Raw genomic sequence first — 25,940 nt, 5'->3', positions numbered from 1 at the left:
CCTCCTCTCTTTCTTTTCTTCTGCTCTTTCCTCCCTCCTCCCTCCTCACTTCTCTTCCCTCCTAATCTCCTTTCTCCTCTACCCGTTTCCTTCCCCCCTTCCTTCCTCATGTACTGAGCTCCTACTCTAAGGCAGGTACTGAACTAGGCACGATAGGGGATGCAACGATAAACAAGACATATTCCTAGCTGTCAACAATTTAGTCCAGAAGTGATTGAAACCCTACAAAATAGTAAAAGAGTTTGATTGCTGCCCTAAGAGTGGGATGCATGAAGTGCTGGGATTCTGGCAGAGAGGAATTTTTCACAGGGGATGTGACCTTTGAGATACTACATTATGGAGGATACGCAGAAAGCTTGCAGGTGGACAAAAGGGATCGGGGATTCCAGACAAGGTGCGGGTCACTGATTTCACCCTATCATGGGCATATTGTTAGTAGGGTATGAGGGAGTTAAGAGCTTAGAGAGTGAACTGACCTAGCAGGGTTGCCTTACAGCATCAGTTTCAGGGCTAGCAGTGTTGGGATGAAGAGTGGGATGACCTGAAGAGGGCAGGGAGAGGTAGCAGGGATCTGGCCCAGGTGTCCATTGTCAATCTCTCTCCTGGTCTGAGAGGTTGGGGCCCTGCTAGCTTGTCCTGTGTGTGGCTGGAGCAATGCTTCCACTCAGATACTGCTGCCATCAGAAGTGTGGGTGGTTCCCCAAGCTCAGGAACCTGGGATTCGCAGTGGGTCTCTGCTCACTGTCAGCAGTCCTTTCACCTTCCTTTTTTTGGGGTCAGAGACTGTCGCTTCCTCAGCCTAACCTTTTATGCTCACTTCCTCTTTGCTCTGGAATGTTCCTGGCTGGGAGGTGTACTGTGACCCCTGAATCCATACCAGCTTCAGGCTCAGCTCCCAACACTTGCATGTCTCATGGACTTGCCCCCTGCATTCTATACTTGAGACAAATCCCATGGCCAGGAGCATGGCTTTGGACTCATCTATCTCTGGGTGCTGGAGAGGAATCTAGAGAGGAAGTAGAAGATGGTGTTGACGGGCAGGGGCTTTGTAATCACATATTGTCTGGACCCACAGTTTGATTTTGTCACTTGCAGCTATGTAACTATCACTTAATTATTTCATCTGCAAATAGGAGAACATCATCTCTAATGGATCAAGTTATTGTGATGTTTAAATTTATAAATTTGATATATTAACACAGGGCTTGGAACTAACAGCCAATGAGTTTTAGTGGCTAGTAGTGACACTTCCCTAGTGGCTCAGCAGGTAAAGCGTCTGCCTGCAATGCGGGAGACCTGGGTTCAATCTCTGGGTTGGGAAGATCCTCTGGAGAAGGGCATGGCAACCCACTCCAGTACTCTTGCCTGGAGAATCCCATGGACAGAGGGGCCTGGTGGGCTACAGTCCATGGGGTCGCGAGGAGTCAGACACGACAGAGCGACTCCACTCACTCACTCAGTGGCACAGAAGTGGTGGTAGTTGTAGGCAAGTAGCAATGGCAGTGGCAGAAACAGCGGTGGTGATGGTGGATCTACGATAATAATAGTGGTGATGGTGGTAATGTTGTTGTTGTTCAGTTGCTAAGTCATGTCTGACTCTTTGTGACCCTATGTACTGCAACACACCAGGTTTCCCTGTCCTTCACTATCTCCTGGAGTTTGCTCAAACTCATGCCCATTGAGTCAGTGACTCCATCCAAACATCTCATCCTCTATCACCCCGTTCTCCTCTTCCTCAGTCTTCAGCATCAGGGTCTTTTCCAGTGAGTTGACTCTTCACATCAGGTATCCAAAGTATTGGAGCTTGAACTGTTCATTCCTTCCAATGAATATTAAGAATTGATTTCCTTTTGGATTGACTGGTTTGATCTCCTTGTCATGCAAGAGACTGTCCGGAGTCTTCTCCAGAACAATTCAAAACCATCAGTTCTTCTGTGCTCAGCCTTCTTTATGGCCCAAATGTCACAACCCTACATGACTACTGAGAAAACCATAGCTTTGACTATATGGATGTTTGTTGGCAAAATAATGTCTCTGCTTTTTAATACGCTGTCTAGGTTTGTCATAGCTTTCCTTCCAAGGAGCAAGCATCTTTTAATTTCATGGCTGCAGTTACCATCTGCAGTGATTTTGAAGCCCAAGAAATTAAAATCTACCTGTTTCCAGTTTTCCCTCTTCCATTTGCCATCAAGTGATGTGACCAGTCACCATGATCTTAGTTTTTTGAATGTTGAGTTTTAAGCCAGCATATTCACTCTGCTCTTTCACCCTCATCAAGAGGCTCTTTAGTTCCTTTTCACTTTCTGCCATTAGGGTAGTATCATATGCATACCTGAGTTGGTTGATATTTCTCCCAGCAATCTTGATTCCAGCTTGTGGTTGGTCCAGCCCAGCATTTTGTCTAATGTACTCTGTATGTAAGTTAAATAAACAGGGTGACAAACAAGTCTTGACATACTTGAGTACTTGATGCACTCATTTCCTAATTCTGAACTAATAATAGTAATGCTAATGGTATTAATAGTGGTGCTAATGGTAGGGTAGTAATAGTATTGGCAATGGTAGTGTTTAATAATAGTAGTGGTAATGATTGCTTTGTGGACACCATAGGGAAGTTTCTACTACACCTCATCTTAACTGAAAACTGGGCAAATAACACCTCTCACAGCTGTAATAATGTTAATGAACAATCAAATTCCACAGATATTTACTGAGCACTCTGAATATGTGAAATTGTCTGTAACCCAGAGTCTGTCACATGGAATTTCACGAAGTGTTAGTTAAGTTTAAATGTGAATCCCCTCTTATGGGTTGAGGAACTGGCATTTTTCCTCCATGATTCTTTTTTACAGACAAAGCGCAGGCATCAGAGAGGAACGAAGCCAAACTATTGTGTGTAAACTGGTGTAAACCAAGGGCAGGGACTAGTTTGTCTCTTTCACCACTGGGTCCTCATGGCCCAGCACCATGCCTGGTATGACAAGTGTTGGCAATATTTAAGTAACACATATGCATAATGAATATTTGTTGAATGTGGGGTGAATGAATGGTGCTACACTGGTCAAGACAAAGACCAGGGAGACTCTAGAAGAGTGTCAACTAGAAGCAGTGATGACCATTTGGCTCTTGGCCCTTGGTTAGGATGGGAAGTGAAGAAACTCCGCTGGGGAAGTGGGGGAGCTGAGGGCCACCTACGATGAAAGAGCTCTGGCCTCCCTTGGTAAATGTGGAGAGACTGCTATAGAACAGCTCCCCTGCCTCTATTACTGTAGGCAAGCCAGACAGACCAAGGATGTGTGTGGGTGGGAATTTATTTTGGCAGCTCAAGTAAGGAAGCCAAGCCAAGAGCCTGAGGCTATTCAGTGAAACACCACATGTTAATCACAATCTATCCTGGGTAATCCCAGCAAGCATTTTGATCTCAGGAAAGGGTAACCCAAGATCAAACAGCTTCTGTGAGAGGCTTGTTCTTGGGTGGTTCAGTGATAAAGGAGGATGTGAGTAAGGTCTGGGGAAGAAACAATTTGTTCACGTGGGCTTGGTCAGACTGGGAATCCCATTCCACCTCCCAGATTATGACATTGGGGAGGATGGGTCCCCTCACCTGCTAATGGCCGAAGTGACTTCTTTGCCGCTGTAAAAGGTACAAGGACATTTGGAACACATTGTAAGAAGAAAACAAATAAAAACATTGTAAAGTAGAAGGAGCCTCTAAGAAAATAGCTCTAGTAGGCTCTGGTAGGTGGGGGTCATGAAGATACAGCCTCTGGGAGCAGGCTGTCTCCACTAGGAGCAAGCAACCAACTCTAGTCTCTGAGTCACTTCCCACATGTGTCAGCATGGCAGAGGTGGACCCTGATTGCTCTGGGAAGAGACTCATGAGCACTGGTCCTCTGCTCATTGGTATCTATCCCTATGGATGCGCATCCCACCCTCCACCCCAAGAGGTGGATACATCCTCACCATTTCCGAGTTAACCAATCACCAAAGAATCTGTAGTTCTGGTCAAGTGGAGTTACTGGCCGATGGCCATATATTTCTGTTTTATATATATATATATATATATATATATATATATATATATATATATTAATGTACATATAAAAATATATGTGTGTATATCACAGCATTGTCAACATTTTAATCACTTAAAATATCAGATAATCACTCTCTCTCTATTCCCCCCACCACACACACACCCAAATACACACACACCGTTCCACATGCTTACATCCACCAGATACTCTGGTTTTAGACAGAAGAAGCATATATTCCCAGCCTGGGGATTTGGGTTGGAAGAGACTGAAGGAGTGAATGGGCTTCAGGTTCATCACCAGGGCTTCAGTAAGTGCAGCTCTTCTTCTGTCTCTTTTGTATGTTGGGCTTTTGGAGAATTATTCATGTGGAAAAAATGTTTCTTTGCAAAATAACCCCAAAAAACAAACAAAAACCACCCAAAGAAAACAACATTAGAAATGATCACTTAATGTCTAGCACTCAGTAGATATCAAGCATTTAATAAATAGCCCCTTCTCCTCAACATCTTTTTCAAAAAAAATGGCAATTGCTATTTCCAGTGGCTTTTGCTTCACGTACTTTTAAAAGCAGAAAAAAAAAAAAAACAACAACACTAAGTGCTTGCCACTTGCATCTAATTATGAGAATGATTGGTCCAGTGATTCTGTGTGTCGAGATCACAACTCCGGTGCTTATCTCTTAATCTATCAGTTTCAAATGACTGTCCAGGGACTCATTTTTCTTTGGTGTGACTTCTTTCTGCAGCCAAAATTTCCTGAACCTGCCTGAACTCCCCTCTCCACACAGCTCCCCTTTCACTTAGCTGACCTGATAAATGGCCAACAAGGTCTGGTTTCAGCAATGGGCACATTTCACTAGAAAACAATTAAAGTGACCAAAACCTGTTGAGATCTAATAAATATTCACTCACCCACCTGAACAGATGCCAGTTACAGCAGAAGAGAAATACAGCTCCTGGAGTCAGGGGATTTGCCCTGGTCTAGGCCTTCTAGCCAGAGAAGGCAATGGCACCCCACTCCAGTACTCTCGGTTTGGAGAAAATCCCATGGTTTGGAGAAAGAAGGTCAGGCTCTGATCCAAAGCTCTATCTCTTCATGAGGAAACTGAGGTTCAGAGAAGAAAAGTTATGGGTGCAAACTCACATAGCCCATTACAGGCTGCTAATGAAGCTCCGCAGTAATAGCTAACAGCACATGAAGTCTCAGTGGGCAATACAGAGTAGTTAATCACTCGCTGACTGAGAGAAAGTTTTGAGTTAGGAGGAAATGCAGTGCTAAAGATGACAGGAGAAGCCTTTCTGGAGAAAGTGCAAGGAAAGTTTCTCAAAGACGAGAGCAGATGAGAAGAAAGAGAACGAGAAATTCTAACTGTGGGACTCACGTTGGGTTAGGCACCATACACTCTGACTTGATAAAAAAATTAACTGCAGTTACTATTTTTGTTGACTGATTCTATGCCAGGTGTTTTATTTATATCACCTCCAATCAATGAAATGATTCTTCTGGATAGGAATAATTGTCCCAGTTTTACAGATGAGAAAACAAAGTGTGATAAATACCTTACTGAATCCACCCAGCTGGCTGGAATCAGAGCTAGGATAAAAAGGGCCTGCTTTCTATAACATATTGAGTTCTATGATGTCTTTGTGTGTTTATTTACTTAGCAATTACAACATAAATAGCATTCCATTTTACATATGTGAAAACAAGTTCAGAGTAGTTAAGAAATTTGCCTTAACAAATCACACAGCAAGAGTGTGATAGACTGTCTAAAGACAGAACTGATGTCTTTTCTGTTTTTTTAAACCAGAGAGTACACTCTTTCATCAGTGTGGTTTTGGATGTGCCTAGTAGGAAGGGACCGAAGAAGGCAATGGCACCCCACTCCAGTACTCTTGCCTGGAAAATCCCATGGACGGAGGAGTCTGGTAGGCTGCAGTCCATGGGGTCGCTAGGAGTCGGACATGACTGAGCAACTTCACTTTCACTTTTCACTTTCATGCATTGGAGAAGGCAATGGCAACTGACTCCAGTGTTCTTGCCTGGAGAATCCCAAGGATGGTGGAGCCTGGTGGGCTGCCGTCTATGGGGTCGCACAGAGTTGGACATGACTGAAGCAACTTAGCAGCAGCAGCAGTACGAAGGGACAAGGCAAAAATGTAGAGACATAGAGGCTGGAACGAAAGCATACCCCTGCAGGATGTTAAGGCAACTTAACTCCTGTCCATCAAACTCTATATGGATATTGTTGTTGTTCAGTCCCTAAGTCATGTCCAACCCCATGGACTGTGGCACACCAGGCTCCTTTGTCCTCCACTATCTCCTGGAGTTTGCTTAGATTCATATCCATTGAGCCAGTGATGCTATCTAACCATCTCATCCTCTGTCCCCCATTTCTACTCTTCTCATCAGTCTTTCCCAGCACCAGGGTCTTTTCCAATGAGTTGGTTCTTTGCATCTAGTGGCCAAGGTATTGGAGCTTCAGCTTCAAGATTAGTCCTTCCAATGAATATTCAGGGTTGATTTCCTTTAGGATTGACTGGTTTGATCTCCTTGCTGTCCAAGGGACTCTCAAGAGTCTTCTCCAGCACCACAATTGAAAGTATCAACTTTCCAATTCTCAGTCCTCTTTATGACCCAACTCACATCCATACATAACTACTAGAAAAACCATAGCTATATGGACTATATGGACCTTTGTCAGCAAAGTGATGCCTCTGCTTTTTAATACACTGTCCTGTGTGGATGTGAAGGGTGCAAAGCCTTATCTTGGCTCTACTTCCTATTCTCAACCAGTATCTTCTCAGGCCTCAGCTAGGTATCTTTTGCTTTTCCTACATTGTTCTTTGGGTGATAAAAGAAAAATCCTTTTCCTTTACTCTCTCTATTGATCTTAGGCAGAGTTTTGTACCAACCCTCTAGCTCCCTAATCTCTGGGCAAGCCATTTCCTTTCTCTGAGCCTCAGTTTCCTCCTCTGTAAAATGGGAGCTTCAATCTCTGCTTCAAGAAATGTGTGGGTAATAAACTAAACAATATTAACTGAGGGTGAAGGATGTTGTCTGGCACATATTTGGCACCTGTACACAGTTGTCATAGCAGTAATATTATCAGTGGATGGTGCGGTTGTTAATATAATTTTTCATTTACCGCAGCCACTCAGTCCCCAGCCCCCAGAATCCACTGAATCAGAACCAGCTGGCCAACAACCCTACTATTCTTTCCCTGCTGACAATGCTCCTTTTTTGCCATGTGGCAAAAAGGACTGAGCTAGAAAAATGAGTGGGGGTGATCACAGGAGTGGGATATACCAGTTGTTTCTTGGCAGTAATTCATAGAAGTGATGATGGAACTTGGGGTAAGGGACAGCAGATAAAGGAGGGTTTGCCCCCTGGCCAACTGAGAATCCCTGGGGAAACCAGTTTCTAAGAAGAAAATCAAGTCTCTTTCCTCTCCACTCTCTTCATTCCTGTCTCACCCTCCTCTGCCAACACTGGGCTCCAGCTGGTCTGGGAGGCAGCTCACCTCTGCCTGGTCATTAACAGTTCATTTGCTTAAATACCCATCATCATTACTGCCAATGGCTCCTCAGGGCACCATTGCATCCCAGGAACTGCTGCAGACACTCTCCTCTGACTGATGGCCCCACACTCGGCCCTGCCACCTGCTAATGACTCCTGGGCTAACAGCCCAGCTTGGAGGCAGCAGGATGTGGAATTCTGAAGGGGGTCTGCCTTTCTCCTTGTGAGTCCCTCTGACCCTCGCAGTCCAGGAAAGGACTTGGCCTGAAAATGATGATGCCTCCTATGCTCCCTGGAACCAGTAGAGAACCTGAAAGAAGCAAAGTCCTCTGTGAGGAAACAGAAGGTATCCTCACTGCCCTCCTTCCCCAGTCTCACCTCCAGAGAGCTCATCTCTGCTCTCGCCCCAGGATGTCTCTACCTTCCTTTTGCTTGCAGGGTGCTCCTCTTAAATGAGCAAACCTGAGAGAAGGAAACTCCTCTGACATGAGCACCATATCCTGCAAGTCCACGTAGAAACTCTCCTCTCTCTTCATCTCCACTCGCGAGTAGGTGGGCTCGCATGCTCTTTGCAGATAAAAAATCTGAGGCTCACAAAGTTTGAGCGAGCTTCCCATGATCACATAGTTAGCAGGTGGCAGAGTTGGTTTTCAGACTCAGTTTGATCTGAATCCAAAGGCTGTGCTTTTGTTTCTGCCCTCACTCTTCAAAGTGAGGGGAACTCGGGGATTTAGCAAAATTCAGAAGCTGACAGCAACAGACCAGTTGAGCAGCTGCCCTATCTATGGAAGCATTTCCTCTTGAGACTTTTTGCTCAACTCTGGAAACAGTCTGTGGTTTTTGTTTATTTGAGGGAAATTCCCTACTTTTCCCTTTCCCCAGCACGCTGAGCCCTGCCCTCTTCTGCTTTCTGCACAGCCTCATAAACAGGATGCTGAAGTAGGCCTTGTTATTTACCCATTTTCAGGCAAGAGATTTGAGGGTAGAGAGGTTAAATAATTGACTCACAGTCAAAGCTACTAAGCTAGACCCCTCAGAGGGCAAGATTTGAGGGCTGTCTCTTTCAGAACATCTTTCCTATGCTCTGCCATAGTGAAACTTCTGACACCAGCTCTAGTTTAAGCTGTGGTATTGGAAGTTTGGAATCAGATCTCTGTGGAATGAAGCAGGTTTAGAAGGGCCTAAAACCTAGATTTACTTTGTGGTAGGGCCACAGCACAGAGCTTGTTCTGATAAAGTGGGAGGCAAGCATCTCACTGGGCAGATGGAACATCAGGAAGAGGCAGAATGATGTGCTGAAGTCAGCTGCCAGTGGCAGGAGGGAACAGGACAGGAAGCAGGATCTGCGACAGGTTTGAGAGCTGTCTGAAGGTCAGTCACAGGGCTGGAGGTCAGGCTTAGTGGAGGCCTGGCAATCTGGCAGCCGGGGCTAGATTCTGGGTGAAGAAGAAATGCATTCAGAAGGAAACCTTGGGTCCCATAAGTGAATTTCTGGTCTGACCCCCAAGCCAGGCAGAGTCAGCCACCCTCTCCTCTGGCTCCCCTGCTTATCACCGACATTCCTATCATCACACTTACTTCTTCATCAGTGTTGCAAAGCCATCAATGGCATTCTTTGGCTTAAAACATTTTAGTGGTTACCTAAAGATAAATGCCAAACTCCTTACAATGATTGACAAGGTCCTCTATAATCCAGTCATGGACTGCACTCCAGCCTCATTGGTCACCACCCCCTAGTAAGTTTTGTTCCATTGACATAGTACAACTTTCAATCCATATCTCAATAGGTTTCCTTTCATCATCTCATACCTAATACGTATGATTCCCTAGCTTGGAAAATATCCCCACGTCTCCGCCCATAGCCCCAACCACCTCATGTATTCACACTTACTTCCTATTGCCTGGTGGACTCCTATTTATGCTTCAGCGTAGACGTTGCTGCTATGAGGAGAAATTCTTAGACAACTCCCCCTGCCCCCAAACCTAATGTCAAGTTTAAATGCCCTTGTATTTCCTCTTAGTCCCTGGTATTTCCCCTGGCATAGCTCTTGCCCACTATGATTGTTTATTTGTTTGTAATGGGCTTTACCCTCTCAGTTCCATGAGGGCAGACCCTTTTTCTTTCTCACTGTTTTAACACATCTGAAAGAAAAGAAGAGAAAGGCAGAGGAGAAAAGGAAAGATATACCCATTTGAACGCAGAGTTCCAAAGAACAACAAGGAGAGATAAGAAAGCCTTCCTCAGTGATCAATGCAAAGAAATAGAGGAAAACAATAAAATGTGAAATACTAGAAATCTCTTCAAGAAAATTAGAAATACCAAGGGAACATTTCATGCAAAGATGGGAACAATAAAAGAGAGAAATGGTATGGACCTAACAGAAGCAGAAGATATTAAGAAGAGGTGGCAAGAATACACAGAACTGTACAAAAAAGATCTTCATGACCCAGATAATCACGATGGTGTGATCACTCACCTAGAGCCAGACATCCTGGAAAGCAAAGTCAAGTGGGCCTTAGGAAGCACTACTACAAACAAAGCTAGTTGAGGTGAAGCAATTCCAGTTGAGCTATTTTAAATCCTAAAAGATGATGCTGTGAAAGTGCTGCACTTAATATGCCAGCAAATTTGGAAAACTCAGCAGCGGCCACAGGACTGGAAAAGGTCCATTTTCATTCCAATCCCAAAGAAAGGCAATGCCAAAGAATGCTCAGACTATTGTGCAATTGCACTCATCTCACATGCTAGCAAAGTAATGCTCAAAATTCTCCAAGCCAGGCTTCAGCTGTGAACTTCTAGATGTTTAAGCTGGTTTTAGAAAAGGCAGAGGAACCAGAGATCGAATTGCCAACGTCTGTTGGATCATTGAAAAAGCAAGAGAGTTCCAGAGAAACATCTGCATTATTGACTATGCCAAAGCTTTTGACTGTGTGGATCACAACAAACTGTGGAAAATTCAATAGATGGGAATATCAGACCACCTGACCTGCTTCCTGAGAAATCTATATGCAGGTCAAAAAGCAACAGTTAGAAGTGGACATGGAACAACAGACTGGTTCCTAATTGGGAAAGGAGTATGTCAAGGCTGCATTTTGTCACCCTGCTCATTTAACTCCTGTGCAGAGTACATCATGAGACATGCTGGACTGGATGAAGCACAAAATGGAATCAAGATTGCCAGGAGAAATATCAATAACCTCAGATGTGCAGATGACACCACCTTAATGGCAGAAAGTGAAGAACTAAAGAGCCTCTTGATGAAAGTGAAAATGGAGAGTGAAAAGGTTGGCTTAAAACTGAACGTTCAGAAAACTAAGATCATGGCATCCGGTCCCATCACTTCATGGCAAATAGATGGGGAAACAGTGAGAAGTGACAGATTTTATTTGGGGGGGCTTCAAAATCACTGCAGATGGTGACTGCAGTCATGAGATTAAAAGACACTTGCTCCTTGGAAGAAAAGTGATTACCAACCCAGACAGCATATTAAAAAGCAGAGACATTACTTTGCCAACAATGGTCTGTCTAATCAAAGCTATAGTTTTTCCAGTAGTCATGTATGGATGTGAGAGTTGGACCACAAATACAGCTGAGTGCCAAAGAATTGGTGCTTTTGAACTGTGGTACTGGAGAAGACTCTTGAGAGTCCCTTGGACTGTAAGGAGCTCAAATTAGTCAATCCTAAAAGAAATCATACCTGATCATGTTTCAATGAATAGTCATTGGAAAGACTGAAGCTGAAACTCCAATACTTTGGCCACCTGATGCGAAGAACTGACTCATTTGAAAAGACCCTGATGCTGGGAAAGCTTGAAGGCAGGAGGAGAAGGGGAAGACAGGATGAGATGGTTGGATGGCATCACCGACTCAATGGACATGAGTTTGAGTAAACTCTGGGAGTTGGTGATGGACAGGGAGGCCTGGCATGCTGCAGTCCATGGGGTCGCAAAGAGTCAGACTGACTGAACTGAACTGAACTGATGCATAGAAAGTGGTCAAGCAATTTTACTAAATGATTGAATGGCCTCCATGTTTTTGCATAGGAGATTGTTTCTTTCTCAGACTGTCAACTTCAGGCCTCAGGGGCCTCCCACAGGGTGGGTCTAGAGCAGCCAGAAATACACTTTGACTTGACTGAAGGCAACACAGGAGATGTGGGCACTGGGTCCAAGGCCTGTCCAAGTCAGGCTCGGGTCACGGCAACTGGAACCGGTTTGTGCTGGGTCCTGCTATTAGTGTCAGGCTGCAGATAGAATAGCCATGATGAGCCACCTCATGTCCCCAACAATAGCTACTTAGAGTACCTCTAGCTGAGGACGGGACTGGTCTCTGAGTCTCTTTTGGAGCCGACCAGTAATTGGTGTCATGTGATGCCTTTTGTGGAAAAATTGGGACCATGGGAGTTGGGCTTATGGAAGTTTCCTGATGGAAGAGACTGACTGAGGGGGAAACGGTCTTGTTCTGATGGGTGGGGCCATGCTCATTTTCTGTTGATGGATAGGGCTGTGTTCCCTCCCTGTTGTTTGACCTGAGGCCAATCTATGGTGGAGGTAATGAAGATAACGGGGACTTCCTTAAAAAGGTCCCATGCACGCACTGCTTCACTCAGTGCCCCCGACCCTGCAGCAGACCACCGCTGACCCACGCCTCTGCCAGAGACTCCTGATCTCTTGCAGAGATGCCAGAGACTCCTCCACGAGGGCTTAGTCATGTGTGGGTGTGAGAGCTGGACTATATAGAAAGCTGAGCACTGAAGAATTGATGCTTTTGAACTGTGGTGTTGGAGAAGACTCTTGAGATTCCCTGGGACTGCAAGGGGATCAAACCAGTCTATCCTAAAGGAAATCAGTCCTGAATATTCATTAACAGGACTGTTGCTGAAACTCCAATACTTTGACCACCTGATTTGAAGAACTGACTCACTAGAAAAGATCCTGATGCTGGGAAAGATTGAAGGCAGGAGGAGAAGAGGATGGCAGAGGATGAGATGGTTGGATGGCATCACTGACTCAATGGACATGAGTTTGAGTAAGCTCCGGGAGTTGGTGATGGACAGGGAAGCCTGGCATGCTACAATCCATGGGGTCCCCAAGAGTAGGACATGACTGAGGGGCTGAACTGAACTGAACTGATGGGAGCTAGGACTGAGACAGAGTGGGCAATGGGACCCAAGATGGAGAAGTCCATGAGCAAGAGAAGGCAACTAGAAGGAGAGGAAGCTGACTTGTATAGTCACCAGCTGACAGTGGGTGACCAAGAGCCAAAATGGCCTTTCCTCTTGGCTTCCCAAGGGAGAGTCTAGGCTGGGAGGACCCCCAGAGGAGGGGTCCCAGGAAACGCTCAGTCCAAGGAAAAGTACACATATCACAGTGAGGCCCCAAAAGGAGGAGGGACTTTCCTTGAAGCAAGTCAAAGAGCTGATGCAGCTGAAAGGAGACTGACAGACAAGTTCTGGCTCAGTCACTCGGCCAGAGTAAGCTGACAAGCCTCTTTCCATCTCTGAACTTCAGTTTCCATCTCAACATAATGAGAAAGTTGGTCCTAAGTTCTGCAATTACATAACCTACTCAGTCTGGCGTCTAAGATTGCCTGTGTTTATGCCAACTTCATCCAGTTATATCCACCCAACTTTACCAAACACTAATGTGTGTAGAGATTAAGAGCATAGGCCCTGAGTCAGATCACTGGGGGCTGAGCTCCAATCTTGCTACTTGCTACAATGTGGGACCTTATTCTTGACTTGTCTGTGATAAGCTTTCTCTTTCTGTAAAATGGGGAGAGCAGTTATACCAACTTCATCAGAATGTTGGGCTTCGCAAGTGGCTCAGCTGGTAAAGAACCCACCTGCCAACACAAGAGATACAAGAGGCACAGTTTTGATCCCTGGGTTGGGAATATCCCCTGGAGCAGGAAATGGCAACCCACTCCAATATTCTTGCCTGGAAAATTCCATGGGCAGAGGAGCCTGACCATCTATATATAGTCCATGGAGACGTGAAAGAGTTGGACATGACTGAGCACACACACACACAAACACACATCAGAATGTTAATGGTTACATGAGACAATGCAGACAAAGCAGAGCCTGGTACCTAACATGCACTCAGTAAACATTAGATAATATTACTCAGAGCTAAGGTTTGTGAGAACACCTGTGTGATTTCCATTCATATTCCTTGGCCTCACCCTTGCCCTACCTCCGCATCTATCCAAACCTAACCCATCCCTTTGGTGCATTAGGGATTTTCAGAGAATTAGAATCACCAATAGTTGAGGAAGCTAATACTTAGAGAGTTTAAGAATTTACCTAAGGAAGTAAACTTCACAAGTAGGGGATCCAGGATCCAAATATAGATCTGTTGACTCTAAACACCTGCTTTTGCCAGTAGATTAAGCTAATTCCTTAACTGACAATATGTGAATAATTCACTCCTGTATGTTTGCCCTTTCTTTTTGGTTTGTAAGCTGCTAAAAGGAAGGGATTTATGTTTCCCTGGGTCTTTTCCTGAGCTTGGGATCATGGCTAACACTTACTAAAAAGGAGATATACCTGGTTGTTGGAGGTTGAACACAACTGTGTGTGTGAAAAAGGGTTGAAGTTTTTCACGGAGACTCCAGGTACCTTCTTGGGAAGAAAGGATAAGGAACTAAACCTCTGCATGGGACAGATTATGAGAAGAATTCAGTGGATACATGACCTTGAGAATGGACGATAGACCCAGAACTGGCCTGGCTATCCCCTTGGCAAGTTTGTACCCTAGGGAAGTGGCTGAGTGACTGAATTTAAAGAGGGGATCCTAGGCCAGAGGAACAGGCTGAGCAGATCCTTGCCCCCTTGAAGAACCACTGCATCTGGGGCAGGGTCTGCTCTAACATCCACAGCAGACTATAGCAGGGCGCTCAGCCACATGACTTCCAGCTCCACCAGCAGGGAGAGCTTATCTCAGCAGAGGACAGAGGAGTCAGTGGTGGAGAGAGGGCAGCTGTTTAAATTGCCCACACGTCTGCCTGGACAGAGGGCCTCCAGGTTTACACCTCCTTTAATGTTTAAAGGCTAACACAGATCACGAAACAAATCTCGCTCTCCATCCTGTTGCATGCAAAGTAATGGCAGAGCTGTCAGAAAGACACTTGGCAGTGCGCATCCTTCTACTTGGCATGATATAATTTGCACCACCTCTACAAACTTTTCCTAACTATTTCCTAAAAATAGTGCTTCAATTAGAAACTGACACAACTTCTGTTGGAGAAGGTGTGGACAGCCGTGAAACCCTCCATAAGGGAAGGAACAGGTGAGACCCCAGTAGATCATCAAATGCCAAATGATACACTATAATGTATGGTAATTGGTTATTATTAAAATAGTCTATTGCTTATCACACAGTAGCTAAATTGCCTTTCAGTTGCTCTATAATTAACCAGTGATGGGTGATCTGTTTTCTTCTTTGGGAGCTGGGTACCAAAGGTATCAGAGCAGAATCTGTCACAACAGAAAAAGAGAGCATGGAGAGGGGAGGGTTCCTGCCAAGGTGGGGCTGAGCCAGGTTCTTTTAAAAATCCCTGGCAGGGCCAAATGCTCTGCGGGGTCCCCACAGGGCCAGGGAACAGAGGACAAGTTCAGCCTCGCAGGCTTTCCCCTGACTTGTATGGCTTCTTAACTTGTCCCTGAAGCCACCTCTTTTGAAGCGTTCCAAAGGTTTTTGCTGCCAGTGGAGACAAGACACATTTGTATGGAGTGAGGCAGGGTTGGGGGTGAAAGTGCCTGCTGCTATTCCACCACTGAAGCTGGTAGAGGATTCTGAGGCTAGTGATGTGGTGGAGAGCTAAGGCTGAGTCTCTGAGGGTATGAAGTGAGACTCAGCAGCTCTCAGGGAAACCTGAATTGGACCTCCAGGGAGCTAGCGACAGCAGGCATATTTGAGGTGAAGAATTGGCCCAAGATGGCACAAGAGAGGAAAAGGCAAGGCCAAAGAATCCAAGAGATGGAAAGTACAGAGCAGCTGGAGTCTCATATCTCATTTCTCAGATGAAAAAGAAGGAGTGAGAGAGGGAGGGGCTTGTTCAGATACACATGCTGCAGTGATGTGATGCCCAGAGCTTGGGTGAGAGATCCCAAAGAAAGGCAATGCCAAAGAATGCTCAAACTACTGCACAATTGCACTCATCTCACACGCTAGTAAGGCAATGCTCAAAATTCCCCAAGCCAGGCTTCAGCAGTATGTGAACTGTGAAATTCCAGATGTTCAAGCTGGTTTTAGAAAAGGCAGAAGAACCAGAGATCAAATTGCCAACATTTGCTAGATCATGGAAAAAGCAAGAGAGTTCCAGAAAAACATCTGTTTCTGCTTTATTGACTATGCCAAAGCCTTTGACTGTGTGGATCACAATAAACTGTGGAAAATTCTGAGAGACATGGGAATACCAGACCACCTGACCTGCCTCTTAAGAAACCTATATGCAGGTCTGGAAGCAACCGTTAGAACTAGACATGGAACAACAGACTGGTTCTAAATAGGAAAAGGAGTACGTCAAGGCTATATATTGTCACCCTGCTTATTTAACTTCTATGCAGAGTACATCATGAGAAACGCTGGGCTGGAAGAATCACAAGCTGGAATCCAGATTTCCAGGAGAAATATCAATAACCTCAGATACGTAGATGACACCACCCTTATGGCAGAAAGTGAAGAAGAATTAAAGAGCCTCTTGATAAAAGTGAAAGAGAAGAGTGAAAAAGTTGGCTTAAAGCTCAACATTCAGAAAACGAAGATCATGGCATCTGGTCCCATCACTTCATGGGAAATAGATGGGGAAACAGTGGAAACAGTGGCAGACTTTATTTTTTTGGGCTCCAAAATCACTGCAGATGGTGATTGCAGCCATGAAATTAAACGACATTTACTCTTTGGAAGGAAAGTTATGACCAACCTAGACAGCATATTAAAAAGCAGAGACATTACTATGTCAAGAAATGTCCGTCTAGTTAAGGCTATGTTTTTTCCAGTGGTCATGTATGGATGTGAGAGTAGGACCATAAAGAAAGCTGAATGTCAAAGAAGTGATGCCTTTGAACTGTGGTACTGGAGAAGACTCTTGTGAGTCCCTTGGACTACAAGGAGATCCAACCAGTCCATTCTAAAGAAGTTCAGTCCTGGGTTCATTGGAAGGACTGATGTTGAAGCTGAAACTCCAATACTTTGGCCACCTGATGTGAAGAACTGACTCATTTGAAAAGACCCTGATGCTGGGAAAGATTGAGGGCAGGAGGAGAAGGGGATGACAGAGGATGAGATGGTTGGATGGCATCACCAACACAATGGACATGGGTTTGGATGAACTCCGGGAGTTGGTGATGGACAGGGAAGCCTGGCATGCTGCAGTTCATGGTGTCACAAAGAGTTGGACACGACTGAGCAACTGAACTGAACTGAACCCATCTGAACAGGCCCAGAGCTGAGAGCACTGCCGACAGGTTTGTGCTGAGGCTAGGATCACAGAAAGAGCCCCTGATTCCCTCCTCCATCCCTCCCTGTGCTCCAGCAGGACTTGTCCTAGCCCTGGGGCAAGATGAGAGGAAGGAAGAGTTTTGGGGAAAGAAGGACAAAGTAGTTCAAAATCTGGAGGTGAGGCACAAAGGGAATTTCTGTGGCTTCCAGGCTGGTTCCTCTCCTCCTGAGTGAGTAGCGAGGAATGGTTGGAGTGCCTCAGACCTTGGCCAGTGAGATGCACAGAAGTCAGGAGAAAATAGCTCATTACATCTCTGCCATCTCTTGCTTACTGGTTGTTTTCATGTACAGTGGTGGTTATTCTTTTCAATCCTATAAACTCAGAGTCTTACACATTCCAGGGGCCTAATGAATGTTGAATGAATTTGTAATGAATGGGAGGATATGTGAATGTTTAGCGTTACAAATGAACCATCTCTATTTCCATTGTTCTAGAGCTGAACTGGCTGGTGTCACTTCTTCTGGAATGTTTTGCTAGACTTTATCAGGAAGAGCAGGACTATTTTCCACAGCCCTGTGTGCACGTGTGTGTTGCCATATCATATTCTAGCTCTTGAGACTCATCTTTCTCCTTCTACATAGTTACTGTCTTCACCACTACATTCCCAGTAGTTAGCACATGCCTGGCAGAGTGTAGATGTTCAGAAAATGTTCACTGAGCTTGGGTGTTCAAAACCACACACACGCGCGTGCGCGCGCGCACACACACACACACACACACGCACACACACACATGCCATTCTAAACCGTGAAACCAAACATAGAGACTTTAAGGAGAGGGAAAGCTTCCATTCCCTATTTCAACCAGGACCTTGGTTTTCCGGAGAAATTAATTCTCCCTGGTTATTTGCAACCCTGATGGGTTGGTAAATTCAGATGCCTGTTATCCCACCGTGGGAGTCTCCGAGGTTTTCTCAGTTAGACCCAGGGGGTAAATAAGTGGCCAGTTGATGCCCTCTCAGAGTCATCTGATTTCTGAGTAAATAATTCAAAGATGAAAGAGGTGGTCACAGATTCCTGAAGATCCCTGACCCAACTGCTCCTGCTATGAGAATGTACTTGTAGTTCCTCATTCTACATTATTTGCTTCGAACTTATTTCCAAATTCAGGTTTCCAGCTTTCCCACTGATTCATTAAGTTCCTGTTATCCTTTCAATAAATCCTCTTATACTTACATCAGCAGGAGCTGGTTTTGTTGCTTGCAACCAAGGTCTTCTGGCTGATATAGCCATAAATTCACTTCTGAGCATGAATGAGTGCCCAACAGAGGCTCTAGCCTATCTATGAGATAAATTATGCCCACTGGGTATTTGCTTACAGCTGCCACTCAGAAATGTTCACTAAAGACACTTATTTTTAACAAATACTGCTGAAGGCCAAGGGTTTGAAAACAAGTCCAGATTTCTCTCTTGGAATCTCCTAGGCTGGGAGAAATGAGATACAAGTTCTGGAACCTGCCAAAGACATTTCAGTGGACATTTAGATGGGGATGCTTGGGCCTGCCAACCTAAAAGGCTTTTTCTGCCTTTGCCAAGGGAAGGGTGCCAGGCTACTCAAACAGACGCACCTGTGGTCAACACCTCCCCGCAGTGTGGGTCTTGGTGACCAGGAAGGCGGTGAGTGAGGAAGCACCACATCTACACACAGCAGGAAAAGAAAAGGAGGTGCGCGTAGGAATTTCCCTTCAGCCAGAGCCGCTTGATTTCCCAGCCAAGCACTGACAATAAAGGAGTTTGGAAAACAAAACTTCCCAGAGAGCATTTCCCCTGGCCTCCACCCTGGGTGTGGACTGGTGACTGTTACTAGTGCTCATAGAATGTCCAGAGCAAGAGTGGTTTTGTTTGCTTTTAAAGACACTAAGTATGTTGGATAGGAGCATCCCATCCTCTCTGTGAAAATGATGAGAACCAAAGCAGCTGGGTGTAGATACAGCGCTGCTTCAGGGACCAGCGTGGTCTTTGCACGGCACGTCCCAACCCCACAAGGCTGATGCTGGACTTTGGGGTTCAGACGCTGAGTGACCATCAGGGCCCTGGTGAGGCTTGACTCTCAGTATCCACAAAGTGTATTACTGGAAGTCAGTTGTTCAGGAAAAAGCAAGTTAACCATGAGCAGTGAAAGGAACGTGAGCTCATCCAGTATACCACAAAACTATGGGGTAATGAGAATAGTTATGCCTCAATGCGTTGTAGAATCTCTATGTCAGCTCATTGGCGCTAGTGGTAAAGAACCCACCTGCCAATGCAGAAGATGTAAGAGACATTGGTTTGATCCCTGGGTCAGGAAGATCCCCTTGAGAAGGAAATGGCACCCCACTCCAGAATTTTTGCAGAGATAATCCCATGGACAGAGGAGCCTGGAGGGCTACAGTCCATAAGGTTGCAAAGAGTCAGACACGACTGAAGTGACTTAGCACTCACAGCTCAGTAAATCTAACAGTCTGTGAGTTAAGGGTTCCTATAACCATTTGACAGAGGTGAAAGTCAAGGTACAGAGAGATTAAATGACTTGCTCAAAGTCACAATGATTAGCAGAGGAGCTCAAACTTGAGGATTATTCTCTTGTTCCAAATCCTCTGCTCTTTCTCAACTGCTGTGCTGATTTCCTTTGGCTTTGTGACTTGAGGGGAAATGATTTTTGTTTTTGGACTTCTATGGCTGCCTTAGTACAAGGGAGAGACTTGTTCAATTTTCTTAGAATCCTTTTATTTCTTTAGCACTGAGGATTCAGAACCTCTGTAGCCATATAAGACAAGACAACCACCTCCTGCTCGATTCAAGCATCATAGACAAAGCTGAGCCCTCACTTCCAGATGGACAAAAGCAGGTTTCCCCAGGAAGTAGAAAGACACACAGCAAATGGTCTGGTGAGCCCACAATCTCTGATGCCACAGAGAATTTAGGGGAAGGAGAAGTTTAGCTGTAGGAAAGTTGCAGGGTGGTGGAGATAGAATGTAGGATTTTAAGTGACTCTTAAGATGATGAGTAGAAATTAGAAAATAAAAAGCAAAGTTAGCATTTTTGTCAATGATAAGTAATGATAATTGTGAAAGAACAAGCAATTAATCATTGAAGACCTTTGCTTATGTAATGGCATTGAATTATCACAACAGTCCCATGGAAGGTGTAATACTATTATTTCCATTTTACAGATGGAAAAATCAAGCCTTTGAAATCTAAAGAAATTTGCTCATGGCCAACATAGATGTTAAGTGGCAAGTTTAATGATTGAATCTCCATGATATTCCATCATGATCACTGATGAAAGGTGTAAGGAACAGGTGAAGGGCAGGAAGTTCAAACCACAAGTCATGAAGGAGGGGACTAGAACTGAGGAAGCTCCAGCAGCAAAGGAGACCCTGGAGGTGTGAAATCTCAGAGGAGCTCGAAGGTGGAACACAGCGGAGCGGAGTCAGTGAGGACAGGTCCACTGTTTCTTCACATTCCCAGGCTCCCAACTCCAGCTGAAGACAAGAGATTCAGAACAAGAGCTCGTTTGGGGGTTTTCTTGTATAGCTCTTACCGTGTGCCAGGCAGGCATATATCTAGCACACCTGAGGTTCTCCTTTTCACTAACTGTTCATTTTCACAACAGCCCTATGAGACAGGTAAAGTTATTCCCCCCAATTAGATGAGAAACATAATCATTAGCCCCATTTTGGGTGAAACACAGAAGGTTGAGAAATTTGCTCAGGTCTTTAACCTGAATGGCTGGAAGTCTAGCTACAGAATTTGTGGCTCAACGACACTGCAGGCTGCCTGGGCAGGCCAAGGAGGTGAAAAGTCCATGAACCTCAGCCCGAATCCTGGTGTTATCACTTTCTAGATGAGTTGTCCCTCAGAGCTTCAGCTTTTGCAAACCAGGGGTGACACCGCCTCCCTCCAAGTGTGAAGGGTAAATGAGATGACCAAAAGAAAGTTCAACCCAAGTAGGCTTGAGGTCAAAGGCAACCTCCCTTCCAGCCCACTCTTGTTTCCTGGAAGGTCACCTCCCTTAGGAATCTTTGGATTTCCAGTTTTTTCCCCCAGGAAGGAAACACATTTCTTTGGGGGATTTTTCAAGACAAAATAGTGTGAGGCATTTCTATCCAAGTTTCACTGCCCTGGAGGGGCCTGATTGACACTTTCTTTTCCCACTCAGCTCAGAGACTCTGAGAGCTTTGAGGAAACATCTGGAATTTTCACATGCTGCCCGTGTCTTTTAAAGAACAGCTCTAAAATGTACTGGAGACTCCAAGGCTTAAAATAGGGCCTGTAAATTCTCCAATGCCTATAATTGAATAGCAGTTTAGAGGAAAATAACTTCAATAACATTGCGTTTTAAAATTATAGTATTAATTGTGCCTAGGAGTCTCCATTTCCATTCAAGAAAGTCGCCTCCTTATAAGTAAAACAGGAAGGATGCAAAAGGGAAAATGCAAAGAAATCAATTTTTCTCCAAACCAACAGAAGTTCGAGGCATAGTCTGTCCCTGGCAGAAAATGACCCAAATTTCAGAGGAAGGATTTCAACCTCTTTGGCCTGGGGGCTCCCTGGGAGAGATCCATTTGCAATCATCCTTGCGTTGTAGAGAACAGAGGCCCAGAGAAAGGAAAGATCCATCCAATACAAACCCCCAATTATGCAGTGATATTCTTAAGCCAAAGGATTTTTAAGTTCTTCTTCCACCTTGGATGTCTCTCATTATACAGATGAGAATGTTGAGCTGAGGAGAGGAGGCATCCAGGATCCTACCACCAACCATATACACTTGAGCTTATCTGGGGAAGAAAATGAGCCCTAGGCTTGAAGCTATGCTTTTTGGCTGTAGCATAGGCATCCAGGTCACTCCAGGTGAATGGCCACCAGCTGCCTGAAAGCCACTTGCACTTACCACCTATCGCTAGCACTTCGGACTCCCCATTTCTCTGGTTTGCCTACAACACATTCACGGATATCTGGCCAACTATCAAGTCCACAGTTAGACATGTGGGTACCAGATGTGTGCAACACTGCCTACAGCTGTGCTTTTGCCAGATGTGGGAGGTACCATATGTCAATTTCTACCCATGTGACATCTGGGGAACAGAGCCCACAAGAGAAAAAACTCCTAACAAGGCACTAAGGCAAAGTGTCCATCTGAGTGACAGTCACAAAGCCCTCCACACTCACAATGAACCTAAGTAAAAGTGAAGGATTGGATTCTGGCCAAGACCTTCAAGAAATATGTATTGAGTCCTTATTCTGTGACAAGTAAGTACAATGCAAAGTGCTAAGACAAGTGAAAACAAGAGAGGAAGGGCCCCACTTTGGAGGAAGGGGGCACCTGTGATTCTCAATCAGCCAGAAGGATCCTTGAGGAAAATCAATTGGACCATGTATTTGCCAACTCAGAGTAAAAGCCACAGTCTCTACCAAGGCTGACAGAAACTTATCTTCCTTTACCTTCCTAGCTTCAACTCTATCACTCTTCCTCTTGCCCAATCCACACCAGCCTCAGAGGCCTCTTTGCTTTCCTAAAACACACTAAGCATATTTCTACCTCAGGGCCTTTGTACTTGCTCTTTTCTCTAAGAGCAGTAAGTCTTAGTTGCCTTCGCTTCCCACTCCCATCCCCACCTAACACCTAAATGTTCAGGAGCTAGTCATTACAAGAGCTCAGAGAGGAATCAAGGGTGAGTGGTGGCTTAGCTTCTTCTCTGCTCTACTTAACCTCAATGTTCTGACTTTTGCCCATAGTCAGTCCCAGCTTCAGATCCAACCTTCAAGTTAGAAAGCAGACTGACCATGGGCTGGCCTGAAGTTCCCACCAACATAAACAACTGTCCCTCTTCCCTGTCCCTGAAGGAGCGGGTTGGGCCACAGTCCAGATACATCCCAAGCAACAGGCCTGCTCTGTGACACTGTCAAGAAGCGAGGAGCCTAGGGAAGGTCACAGACATAAACAAGATAAAGCCTGGGACCTTCCCAGGGCCCTCAGGCCTGTGGACCAGAAAACTGTCAGTGGCCCAGCCCTCGTCCTGATAACAGAGGGCAAAGCATTCTAGAAGATGCATCTGTCCCTGAGCCCAACGGGGAGGCAAAGATTGAGCATCCTTGAGCAGCTGGGGGCGAGGGGAGGGTGTGGGAGAAGAGAATGCCTCTGGAACACTCTCCAGGGCACACAGCCAACCCTGCTTCCCTGGCTGTCCCTGAAGCCCAGACATGAGGCAAGGAATTCAGTCATATCTGAGAAACTTGCACCGGCACCCCCAGTGTCTGGCGCTGCTGGGGGCAGGGCTGCTGGGGGAGACGTGAGAGCTGAAATCCCAGACCTTCAAGGGCTCACGAAGGCTAAGCAAGATGTGGGTGTCAACAACACACGTGGAAAACAGGCGGGAAACAGAGGATAGGCTTAAGGTTCTGCCTGGGGTCATGGGAATCCAGGAATCTTTCAAGGAGAACAGGGGCCCTAAGCAGGGCTGTGAAGGTCTGGTATGATTGTAACAGGTGGAGAAGACAGGGGTAGACACTGCCAGCCAGAGACTGGTGTGCTCAGAAGCACAGAGGAAGGCAATGGCAGGTGTGTGCAAACTGATGTTAAGGCCTCTGAAGAGCTGCACTGGGGGCTGAATCTGGAAAGGCAGATCCAGGCTGCCCTCGCCAGCAGGGCAGTAGTAGAGCTAGCTGGGCTTGTCGTGGTGGAAGGAGGTGTGGAGGGGTTGTGATATACAGTGTAAGACAGTGGTGAGGGCTGGATTCCTGCAGCAGCCATGTGGTTGCTGGGAAATTTTGCTATTTTTGCCCCCTTCTCTGAGACAGTCATTCCCAGCTATGGGGCCACCTGAGTGTGTACTGAACACTCTGAAAATGGCTCTGAGGCAAAAAGAGTTCCTAGGTATAAGTCTGTTTCCCACCTCTGGTCAGTCAGAGGTTATCAGGAAACACAGGGGCCCAGCTAGGTGAGGGCCTGGCATCCAAAATGCCTTGGGACTGCCTGGGTGATCCTTCTATAACATGGCTTTGAATACATCCTCATCCTGCTTAAAGCCCTCCACTGGCCCAATGTCACTTTCAGAATAAAGTCCAAGCTCTCTGACTTGGCGTTTAAAGCTTCATGAAGCCTGTACTTACCTCTCTCATCCCATCTCTTGGCCCTGGTCTCCCCTCTGGCATGTGTCTGCACATTCACCTCACCTGGGGATCTTTCAGGATTTCCAAAGCCCAGACCACACTCTCGGCCAACTGAATCCCAATCCCATGAGAGACCCAGGTGTCCTCAGGCAAGCCCAGGAATCTAGTTATAAGGCTTCTACCTAAGGTCTAGTCCCATCTAGTATATTAGCAAGCTATTTCTGTCACAGACCACTTCAAAATCTCTGCAGCTTACAACAAACATTAATGATCATTTTCACAGAAGTGCAGATGATGGACTGTGATTTGACTGATAAATGCTTGTGGCAGCTCTGTTTCAAGCTTCAGGTCTGCTGGTGTGGACTCCCAGCTGCACAATACATCTGGGGCTTCCACAAGTTTCTCATCCTTCCGGGAGCAGCAGCTTCCCTGGGGAAAGTTCTCAAGATGATGACAGAAGCGCTAGTACCCCTTGTTGTTGATGTTCAATCTCTCAGCTGTGTCTAACTCTTTGCGACCCCACCCCACAATCTGCAGAATCCCAGGCTTTCCTGCCCTTCACCATCTCCTGGAGCTTGCTCAAACTCATGTTCATTGAATCAGTGATGCCATCTAACCATCTGTCATCACTTTCTCCTCCTGTCTTCTATCTTTCCCAGCATCAGGGTATTTTCCAGTGAGTTGACTCTTTGCGTCAGATGGCCAAAGTATTGGAGCTTCAGCTTCAGCATCAGTCCTTCCAATGAATATTCAGGGTTTATTTCTTTTAGGATTGACTGGTTTGAACTCCTTGCAGTCCAAGTGACTCTCAGGAGTCTGCTCCAGCACCACCATTCGAAAGCATCAATTCTTTGGCGCTCAGCCTTCTTTGTGGTCCAACTCTCACATTTTTAGATGACTACTGGAAAAACCATAGCTTTGACTATATTGACCTTTGTAGGTAAAGTAGTGTCTCTGCTTTTTGTTGTTGTTGTTAATTTATTTATTTTTAATTGAAGGATCATTACCGTGTTGTGGTGGCTTCTAATAAACATCAACAGGAATCAGCCATAGGTTTACCCATGTCCCCTCCCACTTGAACATCCCTCCCACCTCCCTCCCCATCCCACCCCTCCAGGTTATTAATGAGCCCCAGTCTGAGTTCCCTGAGTCATATAACAAATTCCCATTGGCTATCTATTTGACATAATGTAATGTATGTTTCCATGTTGCTCTCTCCATCCTCACCCACTCCCTGTGTCCACAAGTCTGTTTTCCATGTCTGTGTCTCCACTGCTGCTCTGCAAATAGGTTCATGAGTGCCATCTTTCTAGAGTCCTTATGTATGTGTTAGTATAGGGTAGGGCACGGAAGCAACCTATATGTCCATTGACAGATGAATAGATAAAGAAGCTTGGTACATATATACAATGGGCTCTTACTCAGATATTAAAAGGAATACATTTGAGTCAGGCCTAATGAGGTGGGTAAACCTGGAACCTATTATACAAAGTGAAGTAAGTCAGAAAGAGAAAAACAATTATCGTATGTCTCTGGTTTTTAATACACTATCTAATTTATCATAGCTTTTCTTCCAAGGAGCAAATGTCTTTTAATTTCAGGGCTATAGTCACCATCTGTAGTGATTTTGGAGCCCAAGAAAATAGTCTTTCACTGTTTCCATTGTTTCCCCCATCTATTTGCTGTGAAATGATGGGACCAGATGCCATGATCTTAGTTTTTTGAATGTTGAGTTTTAAGTCACCTTTTCACTCTCCTCTTTCACCTTCATCAAGAAGCTCTTTA

This window comes from Ovis canadensis, chromosome 15 (genome assembly GCF_042477335.2).
Source record: "Ovis canadensis isolate MfBH-ARS-UI-01 breed Bighorn chromosome 15, ARS-UI_OviCan_v2, whole genome shotgun sequence".
Lineage (NCBI taxonomy): Eukaryota > Metazoa > Chordata > Mammalia > Artiodactyla > Bovidae > Ovis > Ovis canadensis.
Note: the sequence above shows the minus strand (reverse complement) of the source record.